The 12,804-nt window shown below is 40.2% G+C and overlaps 1 pseudogene; it reads left to right on the forward strand.

The window, feature by feature from the left end:
- Positions 1–9,933: 9,933 nt before the first annotated feature.
- On the forward strand, positions 9,934–11,198 carry LOC120878681 (annotated as a pseudogene).
- The last annotated feature ends 1,606 nt before the right edge of the window (positions 11,199–12,804 follow it).

A 12,804-nucleotide genomic window follows, 5' to 3' on the forward strand; every position in this document is an offset into this window, starting at 1 on the left:
GTTAGAACCAGACATCAAACAATAGACAGATTCCAAATTGGGACAGGAGCACGTCAAGGCTGTATATTGTCACCCTGCTTATTTAACTTATATGCAGAGTACATCATGAGAAATGCTGGGCTGGATGAAGCACAAGCTGGAATCAACTTTTTCTGGAGAAATATCAGTTACCTCAGAAATGTAGATGACATCACTCTATGGCAGACAATGAAGAGGAATTAAAGAACCTCTTGATTAAGGTGAGAGAGGAGAGTGAAAAAGCTGGCTTAAAACTCAACATTCAAAAATCTAAAATCATGGCATCTGGTCTCACTTCATAGAGAGTAGATGAGGAAACAATGGAAACAGTGACAGACTTCTCATTCATGAACTCCAAAATCACTGCAGATGGTGACTGTAACCATGAAATTAAAAAATACTCGTTCCTTGGAAGAAAAGCTATGACAAACCTAGACAGTGTATTAAAAAGCAGAGACATCACTTTTTTGACCAAGGTGTGTCTAGTCAAAGCTATGGTTTTGCCAGTCGTCACGTATAGATGTAAGTGTTGGACCATACAAGAAGGCTGAGTGCTAAAGAATTGATGCTTTTGAGATTTAGAGTTGGATAAGACTCTTGAGAGTCCCTTGGACTCCACAGAGATCAAACCAGTCCATCCTAAAGGAAATTAACTCTTACTAAACATTGAAAGGACTGATGTTGAAGCTGAAGCTCCAATATTTTAGCCACCTGATGAGAAGAGCCAACTGATTAGAAAAGATCCTGATGCTGGAAAGACTGAAAGCAGAAGAGAAGGGGATGGCAGAGGATGTGATGGTTGGATGGTATCGCTGACTCAATGGACATGAGTTTGAACAAGCTCTGGGGGATGATGAAGGACCTGAAAGCCTGGTGTGCTGTAGTCCATGGGGTTGCAAAGAGTCAGACACAACTGAGCAATCGAACAACAACAATTGTAAATAAGAAGGATAGGAACCATTCTGTCTTATTCAATATAATGTCTTCAGTTCTAACACAGTAAATGACAATTTTAGGTGCTTTATAAACCTTGTTTTCTGGATGACTAAGTGGATAAATGAAAGAGAAAGCCTCTGTTGCAGGTATATTTTCATGCTTATCATGTACTGTCTGATGGTGAGAGTTCCTTGCTGTATCAGGGGAATATCCAGAACTGTTTTGCCATTGGTCATGGGGACTCCAGCAAATGAAGATTGGGGCTTTTATTTAGTCATGTTGGATTTTTCAATTCTAGGGCTTCTGGGCCCGGGGATGGGGACTGATCCATATATTAATGATTTCAGCTTAGTCTTTAGTGACTAGCAGAATGGTTCCAAATGAACATACAAGAAATGTTATGGATCAGCAGGCTCCAAATGTTGTAGCTGGATCACCCTCACATAAGTATAACTGTTGGTCCTCAAGGCTCTTCAGGAGCCACAGTGTGCATATGCTGAAGCATTCTGGTTAGTGAGCGGGGGATATTAGAAAATCTCATTGATGAGTTTGCTGAGGAAATCTAGTTTACCAGTCAAGATGTGGAATATTGCTTATATGATTATGCATAAAGCTATTTTTGTATGAGAGGAACACAGTATGTAAAAAGCAATGGTCTGTGTTATGTCACTGAGGGTAAAGGAGAATAATTAAAATATAAATACATGAGAGGCTTCTAAGAAATAAAGATGAATAAATTCTTTCTGTGATTTTTAATAATAAAATCTTAAATTCTCATCCTTAATGATAGTATTGGAGCCCATGAGGACAGAAGTGAGTGAAGTAAAAGTCCTCCAGTCATGCCCAGGTCTTTGCAATCCCATGGACTATACAGTCCATGGCATTCTCCAGGCTAAAATACTGGAGTGGGTAGCCTTTCCCTTCTCCATGGGATTTTCCCAACCCAGGGATCGAACCCAGATCTTCTGCATTGCAGGCAGATTCTTTACTAGCTGAGCCACAAGGGAAGCCCGAGGACTCAAGAGTCATGGCTAAAAGTCTATGGAACTGCAATTAGATGAGAATAAAACTGGTGTCCTTATAATCAACTACTTCTAACATCTCATAACTCAAAAGTAAATGAATTCAGGGCTTATAATATCAATGGTTATGTGTAATGTTTTAAATATAAAGTACCTGGTTCATTGGCTTCCCTAGTGGCTCAGCAGTGAAGAATCCACCTGCAGTAGGAGACACAAGTTTGATTCCTGAGTCAGGAAGATCCCCTGGAGGAAGACATGGCAATCCACTTCAGTATTCTTGCTGGGTGAGTTCAATGGACTGAGGAGCTTGGCAGGCTAGAGTCCACAGCATCACAAAGAGTTGGACACGACTGAAGTGAGAGCACCCCACATGCACCCAGTCAATTAGAAGAATTAAGTTCCAAAGAGAACATACATAGGTCCAAAGGGGATCATTTCCCTATATGACATTTAAATGAATTTAAAAAGTTTCCATACTTTTCTACAATCTGAGGTTGTTGTGATGCAAAAATGGTTATGTTGTCTGATTATTTATCAATTGCATGTACATTTCTGCTCTGGAGGTTTCTTAATTCAAGAGTATCATTGCATTTACTATTACAGTAAGCCTTATTAAAGCATGTATTCATGCAGTCACTATAAAGATAGTTTTCTCTTCAATTTTTTTAAAGTATACTATCACAGTAATATCTGAAGATTGTATTAACCACACTGAATTTCAAAATATAAAATATAGCCAAAATTAGAAATCTCTAATTTTCTATTTAACTATGTGATGATATGAATATAAGCCTGACAAATATAACTATTTACAGAAGTACTCTGCTGCTCATGAAGCTAACACCTAGCAGCTATCATGTCTAATTCTGTAAATTGATTAAAAAAAAAAAAAACAAAACAAAACAAAAAACTTTTAATCAAAATAAATAGAGTTGATTTAGAATAGTAATTTGATCTCAATGAAAAGTCATGCTTTCCCTATATGCAGATCCCTATACTAAATCCTTTAAGTACAATCATTTTAAAGTAATGCTTAATAGGAATTATATATTAATATTGTCTATATGAGATTTTTGTTTCTTGTGGTCTTGTGATCAGTGATGTAACTTGATGTCCATGGTGGGTGATCAATTTCAGCATACATTTGGAGAAAGTTATTCATTTATCCTCAACATTTTTAGAAACAAATGCAGTGTGTTATTTTTCATTACAAATGTTCACATTTGTAATTTTAGCACCTTACTGTCTGATAGATTTATTGTAATCTTTTTTAAGAACTTTATAATCAGTAAAAGTAAATGAGTAATCTCATATCATTGAGTAAAAGACAAAACCCCTGAAGCAATAGTATTTAGGTAGTTACCTTAGGTTATAATACCTAAAAAAATTAGATTCTCAGAGGTTCAAAGACAGGACTACTGAAGCCACACTTCCCAGGTGTTACATATACACCTGGTCTATAATTTCTCATGCTTTCTCTGACTCTCTCAGCTGTAGGCTTGATGCTTCCTGTAATTCAAATGTCAAGTCAGGGTCTATGCACATGCTGGTTAGTATAGCATATTTCCTTCAGTGGCCACAGCATAAAATACTTCTCCCACTGGCCTAAAGAATAGAAGCACTTAGCTGTGTACTAAGAGGCTCACCTCTGAGTAGAAATCATTTTGTAAAAGTAAGAATCTTTCACATCATTCTTTTTTTTTTTCTTTACCTTTTTAAAATATAAATTTATTTAATTGGAGTAACTGTAATTACTTTACAATGTTGTATTGGTTTTGCCATACATCAACATGAATCCACCACGGGTGTACACTCACATCATTCTTGAAAGACGTGTCTTTATGTCTAGAAAGAGTTAGAAAAATTGGAACTGATAGTTTTTATTTATCTTTATTTTGACTGGTTGTAAAATTGAGAAATTTGTTTGGTGTACAAATGTTTCACGTTGTTAGTAAGACTATGGCAGAAGTTGGAAGCACAAAGTGGAAATTCATAAAACTCTACTATTATTATAAATGAAAGTACTTTGTTAAACTTGAAAAAAAAATACAAGAAATTCTGCATATGGTGTGACTACAGGAACAGAGTTGTAGAATGGGGCTGTTCAGGTCAGTTACCATATATGTAGATTCTTCTATCTGTGGGAAACTCTGAACCTATAATATCAACAAGTTAATTGTTAGCCAGTTCCTAGATGTATACTTTAAAACATTTTCTAAAGTGGATTTCAGATCCTGAAATAGAGAAACATTTATGGCAAGATTTTACATGATGTTCTGAATGAGAACAATAATAGAATTCCTTGACATTCATTCAGTTCAGTTCAGTCGCTCAGTTGTGTCCGACTCTTTGCAACCTCATGAATCGCAGCACGCCAGGCCTCCCTGTCCATCACCTACTTACTACCTCTTAACTTTTAGGGTTTCCCAAGTGGTGCTAGTAGAAAAGAACCCACTTGCCAATCCAGGAGATTTAAGAGATGTGGGCTCGATCCCTGGGTAGAGAAGATCCCCTGGAATATAAGAAATGGCAACTCCAGTATTCTTTCCTGCAGAATCCCATGGACAGAGGAGCCTGGTGCTCCAAAGAATCAGACATGACTGACCTGAATTAGCATGCATGCATACTTTACATGGTGCCTCTGAATCCCTTTACTCTATTTGCCTCCAATATTAGGATTTCCATCATGCATCTGTACAGATTTATTCACTGAATTCTGTGATATTTTCCTGTATTGGATGTAAAGCATTGCAGCCAAGCAACCTCATTGCAGTAAAGGTGAGGCCCTAATAGTGCTGGAAATGCTCATGGTACTCATTTTATTTTGACTGAAAGTTTAGGTAGTTGGGATTACAATATCAGATTATTTGACCCAGCCACATTCTCTAGTGTCTTATTTAAACCCTTAGGCAATGACAACACCATAATTTGAAACTTGGAATTTATCAGAGTACTAAACTATCGGAGTTCTTACATGGCATGCAGTCCAAATACACATAGTTAGTCATAATTTCTCTCCAGCTCAGAATCTAATCCCATGAAGATTTTATCTTTTATGAACGTTTAGGTGTAAGTCCTGGTGGCTCAGACGGTAAAGTGTCTGCCTGCAATAAGGGAGACCCGGCTTCGATTCCTGGGTTGGGAGGTTCCCCTGGAGAAGGAAATGGCAATCCACTCCAGCACTCTTGCCTGGAAAATACCATGGACGGAGGAGTCTGATAGGCTACAGTCCATGGGGTCGCAAAGAGTCGGACACTACTGAGGGACTTCACTTCACTTAACTTAGTTTTACTACTTAATCTGAGAAGGACTCTGTGGATCTAGTGGGCCTGGAAGCCTTTCTTTGTTCCCCGTTTCTTGTAGGCCACACTCTAGCCTCTATGACCTTCCCTGGATTCCAAACAATTGCTAATCAAGGGAGAAGCAGCCAAAAGAATCACCAGAGGCAAGATTAGAGGAATCAGAGAAGCTTATCAAGTTTAGGAAACTGGCTATCTGAGACCCTGTATTTGCCCTTGTATTATCAGTAACCCTGCCCTTGAACCATTGCTATAAAACTCCTCATCAAATCCTCCTGGGTTGGGACTCAGTTTTTCAATACAGGACCCATTGTGTCCCCCTTTGCATGACAAAGCAATAATGCTATCCTTTTCTACTTCAACCAAAACTCTGTCTTAGAGATTCAGTTTGGCACCAGTGTACACAGAAGCTGAGCTTTTGGCATCACCAAATAATTATTTCCTTAATCCTGTGGAGGAAATATGACTCCTGCCATATCAACAAGCAAAGGATGTTGAAGCCATCATGACATCAGCCACATAGCCTCCCAAACTGCGCACCCTGGTGGGATGCAGGATGGAGAAAAAAGCTGAATATTGACTCTAGATAATTGAGATGCATATCATCAGAATGATTTCAAGGTGAAGAGGAAGAGTTAAAACTTACAATAGCTTCATGCTTCTTCTGTAACTCAGCTTGCTCCTTGCAAAGTCACATAAGTCACATAGTCTTGGGAAAATGGAGGCTTACAACAATGCTAGGAACTTAACCTTAACTCACTTATCCTTGCTCTGCTTTTGCAATTGCCCAACTCGTGTATACCAAAGCCTTTGACTGTGTGGATCATAATAAACTCTGGGAAATTCTGAAAGAGATGGGAATACCAGACCACCTGACCTGCGTCTTGAGGAACCTATATGCAGGTCAGGAAGCAACAGTTAGAACTGGACATGGAACAACAGACTGGTTCCAAATAGGAAAAGGAGTACGTCAAGGCTGTATATTGTCACCCTGCTCATTTAACTTATATATAGAGTACATCATGAGAAATGCTGCACTGGAAGAAACACAAGCTGGAATCAAGATTGCTGGGAGAAATATCAAAACCTCAGATATGCAGATGACACCACCCTTATGGCAGAAAGTGAAGAGGAGCTAAGAAGCCTCTTAATGAAAGTGAAAGAGGAGAGTGAAAAAGTTGGCTTAAAGCTCAACATTCAGAAAATGAAGATCATGGCATATGTTCCACCACTTCATGGGAAATAGATGGGGAAACAGTGGAAATACTGTCAGACTTTATTTGGGGGGGCTCCAAAATCACTGCAAATGGTGATTGCAGCCATGAAATTAAAAGATGCTTACTCCTTGGAAGAAAAGTTATGACCAACCTAGATAGCATATTGAAAAGCAGAGATATTACTTTGCCAACAAAGGTCCATCTAGTCAAGGCTATGGTTTTTCCAGTGGTCATGTATGGCTGTGAGAGTGGAACTGTGTAAAAAGCTGAGCACTGAAGAATTGATCCTTTTGAATTGTGGTGTTGGAGAAGACTCTTGAGAGTCCCTTGGACTGCAAGGAGATCCAACCAGTCCATTCTAAAGGAGATCAGTCCTGGGTGTTCATTGGAAGGACTGATGCTCAAGCTGAAACTCCAATACTCTGGCCACCTTATGTGAAGAGTTGACTCATTGGAAAAGACCCTGATGCTAGGAGAGATTGGGGGCAGGAGGAGAAGGGGACGACAGAGGATGAGATGGCTGGATGGCATCACTGACTCGATGCACGTGAATTTGGGTGTACTCTGGGAGTTGGTGTTGGACAGGGAGGCCTGGCATGCTGCGATTCATGGGATCACAAAGAGTGGGACACGACTGAGAGATTGAGTGGAACTGAACCCCTGTAATCCTGCTTAACCAAGCTTGTCTGTGTATAGGTCAGGCGTTCCCCTGCCATGTCCTAACCACTGTTTCCATGTTCATAGCAAACCTCTAGTTTAAACTAGCCTATTAACAGTCAGCATTGCCCACTATAATCTGATGTCATGCACTGCCTATAAAAACTTTGCAGCCCCTTTGTTCAAGGCTTAGAGCTTGGAGTGCTAACTCCTCTGAGCCAGCCAGTGTAAAGAAACCTGAATTCTCCAACTCTGAGTGAGATGCTAAGTCTCTCAATTACTGATTTCTGCAACAAAGGAACCCAGACCCTTGCATTTTCCTGTATTAGACACAGAAGCACAAAATTCCATAAATTGAGGTGTGTGTTTTTCTTTAATTAACGAAACTGAGCAAGAGATGGGGGGGGGGGTTTCTTGTGAGGGCCCTCTTGGAAACAAAAGCCTTTCTGTGTCCCCCATTTTCTTGTTTGTGGGAAATAGGCTTCATTCAGCCTCCAAGGTGACCCAAGGACAAAAGAGCAGATAAAACCAAGGAGGGTCTTGGAATGCAGGAATGGAAAAAATAGACCCTTATCATCTTTCCTGCCCCCACGTTGTAACTATTAATGGATTTTAGGTCCTCCTGAGCAATAGAACCTGTCTCTCCTCCTACCCCACCCAGTATACGTGCCTCATCCAATCAGAAAATCACCCGCAAGACCCCCAATCCCATTCCTTGTACGCTAACTATAAAAGTGGACTAAGGATCCCTGTTCAGCACCGGTTCTCCCTTGAGCTGGCCTCCCGTTCTAACAGCATCTCCCATTGTAATAAACTATATTTTCCTCTCATTCTGCTTCACGTCTGAAAATTCTTTTCCAACCTGCACCCAAACCACGACACAAGCTCTTCCCTAGGTACAAAGTGAAGTGAAGTCGCTCAGTCATGGCCGACTCTTTGAGACCCCATGGACTGTAGCCCACCAGGCTCCTCCATCCACGGAATTTTCCAGGCAAGAGTTCTGGAAGGGGTTGCCATTTCCTTCTCCAGGGGATCTTCCTGACCCAGGGATCAAACCCAGGTCTCCCACATTGCAGGCAGATGCTTTACCATCTGAGCCATCAGGGAAGACCCCAGTTACAAAGGACAAGTTCAAACAGCTGCTAATAAGGGAAAGGAGGATATGTAGAAACAAGGGAGGAGCAGTCAAGAAACAATACTGCAGCCTTGGGGCAGGATCTTGGTTACTCCTCGAGAAATGTATATAACAATATCATCAAATTCTTCTTCAGGAATTAAGGCCCCTGTCTGGGTAAAAGATGGTAGCTTCAGGCTGAGCCCAAGATTCCTGGAGCATTAACCTGTTATCACACCACCAACTAATCAGAAGTCCTACAGTCTGCAGCCCTCATCTCAAATTTTACTTTTCAAAACTGCTCCCTGAAAACCATCTTGGAGTTTGGAAATTTTGAAAAAGAGCATCTGTTCTCCTTGCTTGGCCCAACAACAAATTTCTTTCCACTCCAAACTTTGTTTTGGTTTGTTTGGTCTCACTGTGTGACACACAAGAACCAGTTTTGTAACATTAACAGTAATAACTTGATGTGCAGACTACCTGGCCCATGTTGCAAAAATTTCTGTATATCTTGGCCCTTTTCATATCACAGTTCCTCAAAGCTAAATGAGAGGCTGTCTTCTGAGCTTAAGTCCACAGAAAGTCTGTCAAATAGTACAAAATTCTCAGCTTTTATGTTATGTTTTTCGTTTTTGTTTTTCCCTAATTCCACAATAGAAATAAGTAAAATAATGATCCTTCCCTGTTCCAGTTATCTTCCTTTAAAACATGTTAAGGTTTGATTGAGGTAATGACATAGTATAGTTGTGCTTTGTATTTTTAATCTTAAATTGAAAACCATAATTCCTCATATTTAAAGGGGAGCAAATTTGCCACCCTCAAGTATATCTCTGTCATTTTAATTATTTTAAAATAAGAAGCATCTCTATGAACAAATATAGTGGAGGTGATAGAATTCCAGTTGAGCTATTTCAAATTCTAAAACATGATGATGTTAAGTGCTGCACACAGTATGGCAGCAAATTAGAAAACTCAGCAGTGGCCACAGGACTGGAAAAGTTCACTTTTCATTCCAATCCCAAAGAAAGGCAATGTCAGATAATGTTCAAACTACCACAAAATAGCACTCACCTCAAACATTAGCAAAGTAATGCTCAAAATTCTCCAAGTAAAGCTTCAACAGTATGTGAACCATGAACTTTCAGATGTTTAAGATGGATTTAGTAAAGGCAGAGGAACCAGAGATCAAATTGCCAACATCTGTTGGATCATCGAAAAAGCAAAATTCCAGAAAAAAAAATCTATTTCTACTTTATAGACTACACTAAAGCCTTTTACTGTGTAGATCACAACAAACTGGAAAATTCTTCAAGAGATGGGAATATCAGACCACCTGACCTGCCTCCTGAGAGATCTGTATGCAGGTCAAGAAGAAACAGTTAGAACAGGACATGGAACAACAGACTCGTTCCAAATGGGGAAAGGAGTACTTCAAGGCTGTATATTCTTGCTTATTTAACTTATATTCAGAGTATATCATGCAAAATGCCAGGCTGGATGAATCACAAGCTGGAATCAAGACTGTGGGAGAAATATAACAACCTCAGATATGCAGATGACACCACCCTTATGGCAGAAAGTGAAGAGGAACTAAAGAGCCTCTTGATGAAAGTGAAAGAGGAGATTGAAAAAGCTGGCTTAAAACTTAACATTCAGGTCAGTGAGGTGGCAGCGGTTGCGGCTCGGCAGGCGGGTTCAGGCTTCAGGGGCCAGCCAACACCATGATCCTGCTGGAGGTAAACAACCGCATCATCGAGGAGACGCTCGTGCTCAAGTTCGAGAATGCAGCCGCGGGAAACAAAAGAAAATCTGTAGAAGTAACATTTGCAGATTTTGATGGAGTCCTCTATCGTATTTCAAATCCTAATGGAGATGAAACAAAAGTGATGGTCAGTATTTCTTTGAAATTCTTCAAGGAACTTCAGGCACATGATGCTGATGAGTTATTAAAGAGAGTGTACGGAAGTTACTTGGTAAATCCAGAATCAGGATACAATGTCTCTTTGCTATACGACCTTGAAAATCTGCCTGCTTCCAAGGTTCCATGGTGCATCGGGCTGGCATGTTGAAACGAAACTGTTTTGCCTCTATCTTTTAGAAATACTTCCAGTTCCAAGAAGAGGGCAAGGAAGGAGAGAACAGGGCAGTTATCCATTATAGGGATGATGAGACCATGTATGCTGAGTCAAAAAAAGACAGAGTCACAGTAGTCTTCAGCACAGTGTTTAAGGATGATGACGATGTGGTCATTGGAAAGGTGTTCATGCAGGAGTTCAAAGAAGGATGCCGAGCCAGCCCCACAGCCCCACAGGTCTTCTTCAGCCACAGGGAACCTCCCCTAGAGCTGAAAGATACCAATGCCACCATGGGTGACAATTGGCTACATTACTTTCGTGCTGTTCCCTCACCATCAACCTGATCCAGACGTTCCAGGGCTACCTGCACTACCACATCAAGTGCTCAAAGGCCTATATTCAAATACGTATGTGGGCGAAAACATCCGACTTCCTGAAGGTGCTGAACCATGCACGCCCAGATGCCAAGAAAAAGGAAATGAAAACAATCACGGGGAAGACATTCTCATCCCACTAACTCTTGGGAACAGGAAGAGGAAGTGGCTGGCAACTGAAGGCTGGAACACTTGCTACTGGATAATCGTAGCTTTTAATGTTGCATCTCTTCAGGTTCTTAAGGGATTCTGTTTTGGTTCCATTTTGTACATGTTTGGAAAATAATCTGCAAAAACGAGCTGTTGCTTGCAAGGACTTCATGGTTCCCAAGATTTAAAAAAAAAAAAAAAAGAATGCCACTTGATCAACTTAATTCCTTTTCTTTATCTTCCCTCCCTCACTCCCCTTTCCCGCCCCTTCTTTTCCAAGCTGTTTTGCTTTGCAATATGTTACTGGTAATGAGTTGCAGGATAATGCAGTCTTAACTTGTTTTCTCTAAGTATTTGAGTTCAAAACTTCTACATCTAAAAAAATACTGCTGGGGTCATTAATAAAGAAAATCTTTCTATCTTAAAAAAAAAAAAACAAAAACAAAACAAACAAAAAAAAAACCTCAACATTCAAAAAATGAAGATCATGGCATCTGGTCCCATCACTTCATGGCAAGTAGTGAGGGGAGCATTGGAAACAGTGAGAAACTTTATTTTGGAGGGCTCCAAAATCACTGCAGATGTTGACTGCAGCCATGAAATTAAAAGGCACAGAAAGAAAGAAAAGAAAAGAAAACAAAATCTGGAAGAAAATCTGTGACCAACCTAGACAGCATATTAAAAAGCAGAGTCATTACTTTGCCAAGTCTAGTCCATATAGTCAAAACTATGGTTTCTTTAGTAGTCATATATGGATGTGAGAGTTGGACTATAAAGAAAACTGATTGCCAAAGAACTGATGCTTTTAAACTGTGGTATTGGAGAAGACACTTGAGAGTCCCTTGGCCTGAGAGGAGATCCAACCAGTCAATCCTAAAGGAAATCAGTCCTGAGTATTCATTGGAAGGACTGATGGTGAAGCTGAAACTCCAATACTTTGGCCACCTGATGTGAAGAACTGACTCATTGGAAAATACCCTGATGCTGGGAAAGATTGAAGGCAGGAGAAGAAGGGGATGACAAAGGATGAGATGGTTGGATGGCATCACCAACTTGATGGCCATGAGTGTGAATAAACTTCAGGATTTGGTGGTGGACAGGGAAGCCTGGCATGCTGCAGTCCATGGTGTCACAAAGAATCCAATACAACTGAATGACTGAACTGAACTAGATGAACTGAAGGCTTGACTATGAACCACTGATTTAAATAACCTGTGTTTGTATCCTGACTATGGTTACTTGAGGTCATCACATAGTATAGTTGTGCTTCATATTTTTAATCTTAACTTGAAAACTATACTTCCTCACATTTGAAGGGGAGCAAAATTGCCACCCTCAAATATATCGTTGGCATTTTAATAATTTTAAACTAATTAATTTTCTAACAGCAGACGTGGGGAAAATTGTGAATACCAAGTAGGAGTTATCTTTTTGTAAGAAATATTTGCATTTGCAAGGGAAATCTCTATTTGGAAGTGTTTCTTTCTATACCAGGTATGAAAGGGAAAGTTGCTCAGTCATCTCCAACTTTTTGCAACCCCATGGATATTAGAGTCTATGGAATTCTCCAGGCCAGAATATTGGAGTGGGTAGCCTTTCCCTTCTCCAGGGGATCCTCCCAACCAGGGATTGATACCAGGTCTTCCCCATTGCAGGCAGATTCTTTACCAGCTAAGCCACAAGGGGAGACCAAGGATACTTGAGTGGGTAGTCTATCCCTTCTCCAGCATATCTTCCCAACCCAGGAACTGAACCAAAGTCTCCCCCATTGCAGGGAGATTCTTTACCAATTGAGCTATTAGGGAAGCCCATACCAGGAAGTGAAGGTTGAGAAAAACTCCTTTTATCAATGGAAAAAGGAATGAGGAATCTTTTAACAACTTTGTCCTTCTTTATTGTGCGTTTCCTGGTCACTGCTCAAAACTGACTCTCTTCATACCCA

The sequence above is a fragment of the Oryx dammah genome, unplaced genomic scaffold (genome assembly GCF_014754425.2).
Source record: "Oryx dammah isolate SB20612 unplaced genomic scaffold, SCBI_Odam_1.1 HiC_scaffold_19, whole genome shotgun sequence".
Classification (NCBI taxonomy): domain Eukaryota; kingdom Metazoa; phylum Chordata; class Mammalia; order Artiodactyla; family Bovidae; genus Oryx; species Oryx dammah.